Source organism: Epinephelus fuscoguttatus, linkage group LG14 (genome assembly GCF_011397635.1).
Source record: "Epinephelus fuscoguttatus linkage group LG14, E.fuscoguttatus.final_Chr_v1".
In the NCBI taxonomy this organism is placed as follows: domain Eukaryota; kingdom Metazoa; phylum Chordata; class Actinopteri; order Perciformes; family Serranidae; genus Epinephelus; species Epinephelus fuscoguttatus.
The window spans coordinates 26,754,416-26,766,594 of NC_064765.1; positions in this window are offsets into that span (position 1 = coordinate 26,754,416).

The window sequence follows — 12,179 nt, forward strand, 5'->3', positions numbered from 1 at the left end:
TTTCTGTTTATGCTCCCGATTTCAACAATAGATTTTGTCTTTCAGTGCCTGCATGCATAAGCAGCCCTGGCTTGTAGTTGTGTATGTTGCATCATGATGTGTGAGTGAGCGGGCGTGTGTGTGTAGTGGTTTCATATGTCAGATCCCATTCTCAGCAGCTGGATGCGATTGTTGCACCACACCGAGCAGTTTGCCGAGCCAGTCTCTCACCACAAGGGAGTAATGACATAGTTAAAGAGGGTGGTGGTGAAGTGGGGGTTTGTGGAAGACTTTGAAATCGCTATCATGGAATCCCTTCCAGTATCAAACGTGTGCTCGGCTCTAGCCGTATGAATAAAGTGCCTTATTCCTGAACTGGGCTTTAGAATGGGACCATTGTTTGAAGGTACAGTTCACCGTAAACTACAGCGAAACAACAGCTGTCATTAATCTACAGAAATCTTTGAAGTGTGCTTTCCTTGATTCCTCCACCAATCTTCACTGCATTTACTGCAGATACTGGCTGACCACTGTTAGCAATCATGGCTAGCATTATTGCAATGCTATTATGTAACAGCTGCTGATGAGAGGTTGAAGATACTCTTTTTTTTTTTTTCTCCAAATGATACTCAATACCGCTGTCCTGCATCTGTTAGTCTGAATGTTTTCAAGATGTGGATCCTCTTTGCAGGCCAGATGACCCCATTAACCTCTGTGGGGGAGACGTTTGAAGAGTGAACAGGCACAAATGCAGCAGCACTGTAAAGAGTTCACTGAGTTGGTCCTCACACATTAAGCAGAGAACAAAGAAACTTCCCACGTAACATACCACATATTCTTGTGTAGCTTGTATTAGTCAAAGTGAAGGACTCATGGTGAAAACTGGTCGAGCTACAGCGATTTAGAAGATCAGAGCAAAGCTGTTGGGGAAATGAAGCGCAATGTCTCCCTCCTCTGGCTGGACTGGGGTGTAAATGTTCCAGTTATCCATGCCTTTCTTAAAAAAGGTTTTAAAGGGTCATGCTATGTAGTATGCATCTAGTATCTACTTTATTGGGTATGCTTGCACAGTCTAATACTGTCCTGCCATGAAGTCTACCTTTATGTTCAGTTTTGTTCTTTTACACTGTCATAAAGGTGTTGGTGATGTTTTGTACTGGACTGCATTACCCTGAGAATTGTTTCTAATATTCAGCCCCCCTCATGAATGTAACCAGGAAGGACAAAAAAAAAAAAAAAAAAAAACACCTCTTAGTATAAAGTACAACAACACCTTGACACCAGAAGGCTGTTTTCACATTCATCTGCTCTCTGTGCTCACCTTAAGAGGGGTACTACAATCATTTCCATAATGCATACATGTTATTCCTATGGTCCAAGATAGGCCAAAAATATTAGTTAACATGAACAATGGCCACCCAAATCTAAAAGCTAGAGTGCTAAACCTCAAATTCGTGATGTCATCAAGTATGAAATTGAGAACTGTTCCATCTACAACAAATGGTAAAATAAATTCTAGTTGACACTGAGAGCACCCAGGGGAATGTTCTGAGTATATGAGTACATTTTCTGTTTCAGAACGGAGAACCCAACAATAAAATAAATCTCTTTTGGGTATTAAAAAGAAAACAAACATTCTGTGTATCTAAAAAAAAATCCCACTCATTCTCTATGGAGCAGCTCTATATTTTATACTTGATGACATCACATTTTGAGACTTACTTACTCTGGTTCTAGGCTTTGAGAAAGAGTAGCTCATGTTCACACATATTCATTAGATTTCCTAGGCCAGGGAAATAACCTATTTTAATTCTTAATTTAGGTGGTGTTCCCCTTTAAATATCTGTTGAAGATGTGCATGATTTTGTGACATCACAACTAGTTTGGAAGCCAGCTGTGGCCCAGTATGCATCTTACACAAATGGGATGTGGACAGCTGAAGCCCCCGGTGCACATACACTGAATATGGACCTTTCAGTGAAGTATAAGACATTTAATGTATTTTTTTAAATGAGAAATATTTGCATATTCATAGGTTTTGCATTTCTCAATGAGGAGAGGGAGTAGATTTAACCTAGAAGTAGAGTTTTAACAACATATTTATGTGGAAAACCCACATCAGAAACAAATTCCTGTTCCAACAGAACAACAACATGTCTGACAACATGTCTGGAGGGGATCTTTAAAATATTGTGAATATGATGACAAGGAAAACAGCCAGGCTCTGCAATGGGTGAAATGTATAGTTAATACTTATAGTCAACACCATCAGAAGGGAAGCAAATGAGCAATAAAGGGGAGCATACATGTATATATTCATATGACGTCACATGGGGACATGTACAGTATATCTGTCCTGGGTGTATATCCACTGAAGAGGCAGTCCTCTTTGCTGCCAGAAGGTGTCACTCTCTGTAGGCTAATGCACTGAAATTGGGACAGTGTAATCACAGTCTTTGAGGGAAATCTCTGAAACAGTGTGTGTGTGTGGTAAAACATTTTATATCTGAAAATGGATGAAGATTTATTTTAACCTATAGAGCATCGGGCATGTCAACTGTTGTCTACAACATTTACAAATTACCTGTGCAAATAGCTTCACCCACGAATGTTCAACACATTACAGGTAGACAGACCCAAAGAAATCTCCTGTAGAGTGAACTATAAGACATGTCTGAAAGGTCCTTATAGAATTTACATGACTCAAGACTGCGCTGTGAGATGCGTGTCAGAAATAACATCTTGCTGAAGGATCAGAGACAGCGATCTGTCCTTGTTGCCCTGATCCTGGGGTCTGTGTATATTTGTCGAGCAGCTTTGCCTGGTAGCTTCTCGGCAGGTCTCTCGTCACCTCAAGGGGAGGTCTGTGTGTCACGCATCCTTGCCCCCCCCCCCACCTCTCCTCTACGTCCTCCATTCCTCCACTTCTTCTCTCTACTCCATGCTGGGTATCCATGAGCTCCAGACCAAACAAGCAAACAAACAGAACAACAGAAAAACCCATCACCCAGACAAGGTTGGTCTGGGCTTGGGGGTGGAGGGGAGATGGGGAGCGATCTTGTTTGCTTTCTGGGCCAGTTCCATTTCACTATGATGGCAGAGAAGGCCTCCCAGGACACGGCTACCCACACTTCTGTTTGACTTCCAGAGGGGATCAAGGTGGTCCTCTGCGCTGACACATCATCTTTCGACCCAATACACAGCTGCCTGCAGCCATGGGCCTGTAGCCTTTACCTAAGCTGGCCCCGTACTCTTCATCTGTGGGGAACTTGTTGGTGTGACATTCAGCTGGTGGCCTTTAATCCTCACAATGCTGTCTGTCAGGCATGATCAGCAAATATGATGATTCATTTGCTGACTTAAAACTGCCATCCCATACATATAAACCTTGCTAATACATTACATTGTCTGTAAATAGTGACCTGAATCAAGAAAATTATTCTATAATTGCTAAACTGTTTCTCAAGATATGGTAAGGATCCAATCTAAAAGTAAATAAACAGATTTACAACTTGTATACTATCGACCCTGGGTCTTCAACAGCAGGTCCGCGACCCTTAGAGGGTCCTCAGAGTTATGGCAAGGAGGCCACCAAATTACTGTTTGATGATACAATGCTGCAAGGATGACCTTTTTGTTGTAGGCTACTTCAGTGTACGAAAGGTAGCATTACCCCTGGTACCTCATCAAAAATCCAGTGGAATTTTCCCATTGGATTTTGGATCATTGCAGGAAATAAAATCTTTGGCAATCAAACTTTTAAGACACTCACACTTTTGCACAGCAAGAGAACCTTCACAAATGAACACAACATCTCTGTTTTTTAAATATAAATGCAATCTCTATCAGTAGGAAGTTAATGTTAGGCTATAAACGAACTACACCATGGTAACATGACTAAGCGTCACCACTGCAACAAGGCTGTAAAGCCATGTTTGGCATGATGACGTCCTCCAGTCTCATTTAGCCACTTGTCAGCAGCTACATTTTAAAAGACACCTTAAAGCTTCAAAATTTATGAGTGGGGTATATACTGATGTATTTTCTGTTGTAGAACAATGAGTAAGTCTCTTGAGCTTGTGTTAACCACAGACCTTATTTCAGGCATCTTAATTATTTAAAAAAACCCACTGACTTCAAGACCAGGGAACTGGGAGTGCAAAATATGGTAACTCATTTGTGGGTTTTAGGACTCATTCCTGCAGCACCCTATTTCATTCATTAATTATTTAAAAATTTTTTTTAAAAATTCTAAAAATAAACATTAACGTGAATCCAACATGTTATTAACAAACATAAATTGCCTAATTATAAAAAACATTTAACTTACAGTACACAGCATTAATGATAGGCTAACTGTTAGGTTAGGCCAGCTAACGGTAAATCCCTGTGCAGCACTTAACCAATATGGTGAGATGAACTAGTAAGCTAACGTTTACATTCTATTCAACATATTGGCCAATTAGCTGAATTATAATTCCAAGTGTATGGACACTGTTGTGAGCCACCGTGAATCGTTTTGTAACTTTCTGAGCAACAGACGGTCCGTCTCACACAAACCATCAAGCAAGTACAGAGGTTCAGGCTAACGCACCTAGCCATGCTCCAACTGCTGCTGACTGAGCCGCTACAGGTAAGCACAAATGAGAGAAGACCTGAAAATATTTAAATAATTACCTCAAGTGTAACTAAGTTCTATAAAATATATGTAGTAAGGGGTCCCTGCTTCGTCTCTTGAAGCTAAGACGTCCTCGGCCTGAAAAACGTTGAAGAACCCTGCTGCAGACTTAGGCTTTGGACCCATATTACCAGTTCTTTGCCCTCTGACTGTAACCCACACATAAGCCAGACTGTTTTTTTACGTGTGCTACCTGTGTCCTTGATGAAGGGCACAAGTCCCAAGAAACACTCTCTACAATCTCTAATACAATCTCACAGCACACGATGTGTTTTTTCCTATCTGTTCTTTCCACATTAAGACCTGGAAGACAAATGAATGCAACAACAGCAAAGGCATTTATACCTTAAGCATGTGTGTGTATTGGAGACAGAAGTGTCTGGAAACATGGCACATGGTTGAGAAGATCAACCTTCAATTCCCCTGTATGTTTACCTATTACCTAATGGCCTGAATCATGGAAGTTAATGTTTCCATTTTCAGGGAATTTGAGGGTAGGCTATGCTTTCGAAGAGACAGCAAAGGTTATTATGCCAGATATTAGATATGTGTAAGCCAGAGTTTTAGACTGTGTATTGCAGAAAAAGGGTCAGAGCTATGTGTGTGGTGGCTGGTGGGGACATCAAGACGTTCTTTTGTTGTAAAGAGAGGAAATGAAAGCTGGAAATGGTTTTCTAGTCTGGGAAAATGCAGATGAGCCATATAGGTATGTTTGATTTGCTGCCTCCAGCTGTGCCTGGAGAATTCCCCTGACCCATCCTATGGACCCGGTTGCTGTGTGAGGCCACATGTACCCCTGTTGCAAAGCAGGCAGGCGCAATACGCAACCCCCCTCACCCCACTGAAAGGGCTGGCCATTGAACTCTCAGGCAAGTGGCAATATTTGCTCACCTGAAATACACACATCTTGCCAATTGGGGTCGGGGTGGGCTCGGGGACTTGGGAAGGACCCCTTGATGCAGCTGTGGCCCCGGAGAAAGACCAGACCAGGAAGTTTTGTGGCTTGAGGAGGGTGGGGGCGCTCTTGGCGGGGGGCTGTTTAGCGGTGGCGGCCCTATTGTGTCTTAAAGGAGGCAGGGACCGTATTTGTTCGAAGCCGCAGGAGGCTGATGAGGTGCTAATCTGTTGAGTGGCTGTGTCATTGGGCCCCTGTTCCCAATAGCCTGTTAGCTGTCAGGGCCTGTAAAAAAAAAGGCACAATTTACGGGCCCCAGGCCAGGACTCAGCCATCGGTGTCCACGGGTAAGCAAACACAGATTGAACACTTATGTTGTCGCTCTGGTAGGGCAGGCTTTACCACCGGGCTCCTGGGGTGACACGTAGGCAGCCTCTTTTCAGCCCTCTTCATGAGTTGTCGGCCCCCCTCTCTGCTCCTCTGTAAACACTACAAATTAGCCATCTGCATATGGATGGGCCCTCAGTCCATACAGGAAGGAGACTGCTAGAAGGGAGAAGATACAGGCTCTCCTGTAACGCAGACCAGATATACATTCTCCACTATCAGCTTTTAATTTCTATCCTCATGCATATGTACCACGCAGCACATCCAGACAGAGGGATTTTTAGATTCCTGCTCAAGAGAGTGTGAGATTTTGTTGTATGGTGCGCTGAAGCATGAGGATAATGAAAGCGCAGGGCCGGCCAGTCATCTGAGATGGGTTCGGGTCAGCAGTCAGAGGTAATCCCAAACTTGAATTTCCCCATCAGCCTGGAATACAGATAAGACAGCAGCAGATATGACCCTCTCTCACTGACTGACTGAGTGACTGATGGAAAAAGGAAATGGACCAAAAGCCTCTCTCAGATGTAGAGCTGAGATGAGTGTGTGCATGTTTTCTCAAGAGGTCTGTCAGAGATGGTTGCAGCCCCGCAGATATGTGGAAACTGAGCGTTGCTGTGATTAAAAGAAGGTCTGTTTTATCTGGATTATACCCCTATTCATAACCTTATATCCATTCAAAACCAGATTAAAATAGTTGATCAATTAATGATCACAAAGAAGATGCTAGTAGGTTATGCCCATGTCCCTTGAGTCAGTTAGGATTAGAAAGACCATTACTAACACACAACTTTTTAATCACCAGGCCAGGTTTGCCCTCTTGTCCACGCTGACGCCGATCTGACAGCATGATGGCCGAGTGTGAACGGCAATAGCTCATCATGGATTATGGCGCGGGGCTTGATTGTAGTGATATTTAGACGCAGAGCTTCCCATGGGAGCCTGGCACTTTAATTAACATAGCACTAGTGGTCCCCCTCCTGTTTTAATTGCCTTCAGTCTGTGATTAAATGTGTATTGACTCTGCAGTTGGTCCACTAATGAATAACAATGTGCTGATTTGGTGATATTAAATCTTTTGGCTCTAATACACATCCCATCCACGTTGCTCAGAAAGTTCAGACATTGCAAGGAGCCACGGCAACTGAGTGGGGGGAATATACAATTTATAAAATAAATCAATAGATCTTTTTATTTTGTGTTAATTCATTCAATCAATCACCTAATTTTTCCTTTGTTTGTAGTTTTGAATCTGGCAGATATGTACTATCAATTACACCATTTCACCTTGAAATGTTTTTAATAATGCATACAATTGGGCTCCACTTTCTAATAAGGTTCACCTTTAAAAATGCCAATAAGTTGCACCTAACTGATTCATTGGTGCTTAATAAATCATTATACATTAGACTAAGCTATTAAAATAAAATATTTTGGGTTGCCAGGTTGTGAAAACCCCATTTGGCAGGTGTTTATCCTTTCCAATTTTTGTTAAAGCCACAGGGAGCCACTTGGAAGGAGCTAAAGTTATAGATATTGGTAATCCATTCATAAATATTCCAGGGTTTCTTACTTTTAAGTAGGCTGCGAAGTTTGCAGCTAGAAATGTTGATAAGTTGCTGATATAGAGATTTGGATGCATATTGTCTGCAGCATATTCTAAAATTTTGTGGCGCAAAGACATTTTAGTCTTGTTAATGCTAATAGAATTAGCAAATGATTTATCAGCCAATAATAAAGTGACATAATCTCTATATAAAGGGAGTCTTATCACTAAGTGGTGCCTAAATTAGTTTTAAATTCAATGTGAACTCCTCAAGGCTCTAATTTGGTGCACATTCATTCCTTGGTGTCATCTGATCTGTGCATCTCTTGGGATCCCAAATTCTCACTCTACTCCTGTGGTCTAATAGATAAACTGTCACCTTGTTTGATAAATGAAGGGCAGCGGTCAACATAGGGTCCTTTAACATGACAAGAGACAAGTATTGAATTTGGCCCTGGATACAGTCAACATAAAACATATCGAATGGCATTCCTCGCCACATTCCTCTCAATATCAAAAGGTACGTATTTGAGGATATCCTTAGTGCGTTTACGCCTGTGTTTGCGCCCTGACCCACTGGGGCCAGTGCAATAACTTTGGACTCCCTCCCACACTGCATCTCGTTGCAATGACCACTCTGGGTTTTTATTTAGCTGGGTTGTGTGCCTTCCCAGTCCAGCCGCTTTTCAGATTCATTTCCAGGTAAACACAGTGTGGCCAGCCACAAACCTGCGGCCAACAGGCGTTGTCACAGCTGTGGCAGATAATGGCAAGTCCAAACTCCAGCCCGGGCTCTGGAATGTTTACTGTCACCACAGGCAAGTTGGCAGCAAACATTTTTTTTCCTCCAGGACTTTTCTAAAAGGAAGACTTTCTCGTTATTAATTTTATTTTGATGAATTACATGCTTAACCCTTTGGCCCCTGTGCTGTTGTGTGTGGCTTGGTGCACTCAGACGGATACAAAGGCTCAAAAAGGGTCATTCTTGAGTGAATCTTTCAATTTCAGTTGAAAAAAAAATCCTCACTTTGAAAGTTGAAACTTAAAGTTAACACATTCCTGCCAACAACTCCTGGGTGTTTGAAAGAATGCTCCAAGAGATCCGCCTCCCTCTCAGAGACCAGAGAGCACCCAGTTTCCATCCCCCTGCCCTGCACCCAAGAAACCCCCCCCCCCAGGCACCCAACAGCATCTGTACCACAAAACTACATCATGGTGTCACTTTAGGACCTTGCAGGTGTTTGTGCTTTCACTTCTTTAACTGAGTCATTAAACTTTCACCATTTAGTGTTTGCCCTTGTCATAAGAAGTAAAGGAATGACGCCTGAAAGTGTGAAATGTAACACTGATCATCATGGAGGTTAATTGATCAACAAAGTGGCAAAACTAGCCTGGAAGGAGGAGAGATGTAGACCACATCACCGCTCTGGGTACTGGATCTGTATGCTCATTTGGAGAATGTCAACTTTACAAGAACACAGTGTGCTGCTTCAGGTTGTTTGAGTCATCCTTGTGAGAGAAAATGGATGCAGTTCTAATTTCCAGTGTATACTCAGTGTTGTGAAAGCACGAGCTAGGAACAGAATGATCAATAAAAGCAGCAATACTTGGAGTCACAATGCTCCAATAATGTGCTGAACCATTAAAAAAATAAGCTTTCAGACAATATTAGGTGGCTAACTAAAATGTAATGTAAATAGCCTACCATTAAACAGAGGACAAACAGAAACCAACAAATGTCTTTATCTGACCATAAGTTGACATGGTCTGCATCTCATTCCCAGCCTATAGCTAATTTTCTGCAGACATAATGGAGAGGCTAGCAGATTTTCAGGAGTGGAGACACATCCCCATCAAGATTATAAACATGTGCATTTGTCCCTCCTCCCACTAAAAACATAGAGAAGCAGAGGACTTTTACTTTGACAAAATTTCAGACATTTCCACTATGAATTAAAGTAGAGAAAATTACGAGAAGGCTGGAAATTAGTTGTTAGCCGCTCAAAATTTCTTGGCGGAGGACCCCCAAACCACCCCTTTCATATATGTCCCCTCTAATCTTGATGCCCCCGCATAAGAAGATTTTTCTGTGCAACACACCCAAAATATATAAATACATCTCCTGTATATAACAGGTAAATAAAAAAAATATATTAAAAAATAAATACATAAAATAAAAATAAATCTATGATTGTTTCCTAAAATGGTGTTGCAGTTCATTTTACATCCATTTGCATTTAATTACAGTCAGTTTGTATCAGTTGGGGAAGTGCAACCTTCATTCAGGTCGACATACAGTATGGGTGTATTGTTGAATGTGGGTATTATACAGTGAAGTTTGACTTGTGATATTTCAGTCACTGTTTGACACACTCTGACTTTCATCCAACCACCACTGGTGCGAGGTTCATTAAGAATATGTGGTGCTGTTCGCTGTTTTGATGATATCTAAATGGCACATTTTATTGGCATGTTGTAATTGCAATCACAGCTGAAGAAAAAATGAAATATCATCTATTGTACCAACTTCTGATGGCCTACAACTCTTTATTTTATTTTTTATCATTTACTTTATAGATGAGCTATGTCTCATTTGGTCAAACTGCCTTGGAGTGATGTCCCTCTGTAGCCCAGCAGCGATGTCAGTGAAGACATTGCCCAACTTACGTGTACCCTATTTTAAAAAGTAATCAGGACAATAACTCTTTTGGAGTGACCCCCCTCTTTGCACTTGTGATGCAGACACACTCACTGCATGAGCACACACATGACATTGGAGGATAAATAAAGAATACGTGCAAAATGAAGTGACAGAGTGGTACAAGACCCAGTTGAAAGTTTTTGTTTTTGACCAAATCCAAAATGTGACCTTCACCCATGTGAGAGGACCGTGGCAGGTTGATGATTAACTGTGGAATTAGCAACATGTCTCATTCAGGAACATAATGTCATGGAGGTCAAGGACCATTTTAGAATACTGAGGATCTGGTGTGTGTAATTTTGGAATAATTACACAAAGTGTTTCCAAGCTGGGTGCACGGTGGGTTAGCTAGGAACAGGGAAGGCTGGTTTAGGTAAATATCCAACAGGGGAATTTGGAATTTTATCCACTTGAGTAAACAATTGTCTTTTTTTTTTGTTACATTGAAGGACCCCATACATGCTGGTTTCACCCATAAGCCACTGACTATCTTTTTATATTAGATTGCATTATTAGTGACTGTATGTTTATAGATAATTTATACAAGGACCAACATGCTTTATCCGATTACAACCGACAATACACTTGTATTTTCAATACCTTGAAATATCTTCCCATATAAATAATATGAATAAATACAAATAATAACATATCCATGAAAAATAGATGGTCATTTATCAGTTTTATCATTATGGCACTATTGTCGTTTATAATTATTAAGGAAAAAAATAATAGCCTAAAAGGCGTGTGTTGACTGAGTCAAGCCGAGAGCGCGCAGATTTGACCATCTCCAGCTCTCTCCGGTGAAATCCCCAATCCTCAAACACACACAGCTTTTTCTCATGATCTCATTTCCAAGTTAAGCAGACTCTGTTAGTCCCTCGTCAACACGACAGGTTTACTCGCCTTTACTAATGGCTCTCTATACTGATAGTTATGCTCTTGCGTAAATATGCAGTCAAATAGATGTACCACTACTGACACGTGGCTGGCACCGGACTGCAGGCCTCACCTTGATGTTTGTGTCACACAAATACTGTACAGGCTGCGAGAATTAAAGGGCCTCAACAGCTCGGGTCTGCTCCGCGTGTAGGGACAGTGGATATCTAGGCCTAAATATTAAACCTCCATTATGAAACAGCTGCCACAAACGCTAAAATAACAAAAACAATCTGATGCATTCTCTGAATTGGCATAATTAAGATTTATGTAAACTGTAGAATCAATTCAGCAAATAAAAAGGTGGGTAAATAATCTGTGGGATCCACAGCACCTCTGTTCAATGTGGCTGAAATTATTTTGCATATATTCATTGTCAAAACCTCAAAAGACAATTTACACAAAATTATTACACTTTAAAATGTTTCACATATTTTTTTTTACAGAATGAGGCTGCTTCATCTGCCACAAACAGCAAAGCCAGTTGGAGGCACTGACCGAGAGAGGGCGCTCTGAAGCTATGCCTGGCATATTCAACACTAATTAAAGCATTTGGAAACAGTTATTCAGTCATCCAGGTTAGTAAAGCAGGAGGAAATCTCTCTTGATTTTTTTTTGCAAATATTAGTGAAATCACTGAGGAGAAAAAAAAACGTTAATAGTGACACAGATTTTTTAAAACAATAATTTATGCTGGAATATAATTGTTAAACAGCTGTTGCAAAGTGATGATATGCCTTTTATTTTCAACCCTTTTTATTAAAGGAGCTTACATCATTTTACTCATGTGCACATGTCTGCATTAAGCAAGCCCACACCAGCCATGACATCATTATTCTCTAACCAGCTTATAAAATCACGTTATTTTTTTGCATAACCCATAAACAGTTTAATGTGTCTGGATTCACACAGCAACAAAACCCTGACAACATGCTGTAATACTATTAAATAACAGTTGCATTTGCTGAAATACATTCCTTTGAGCGCACTGATGGATCAAGCTTTATCTAATTTAAAAAATGTTTTTATGTTTTGTAGTGTTGTTGGTGTAAAATGA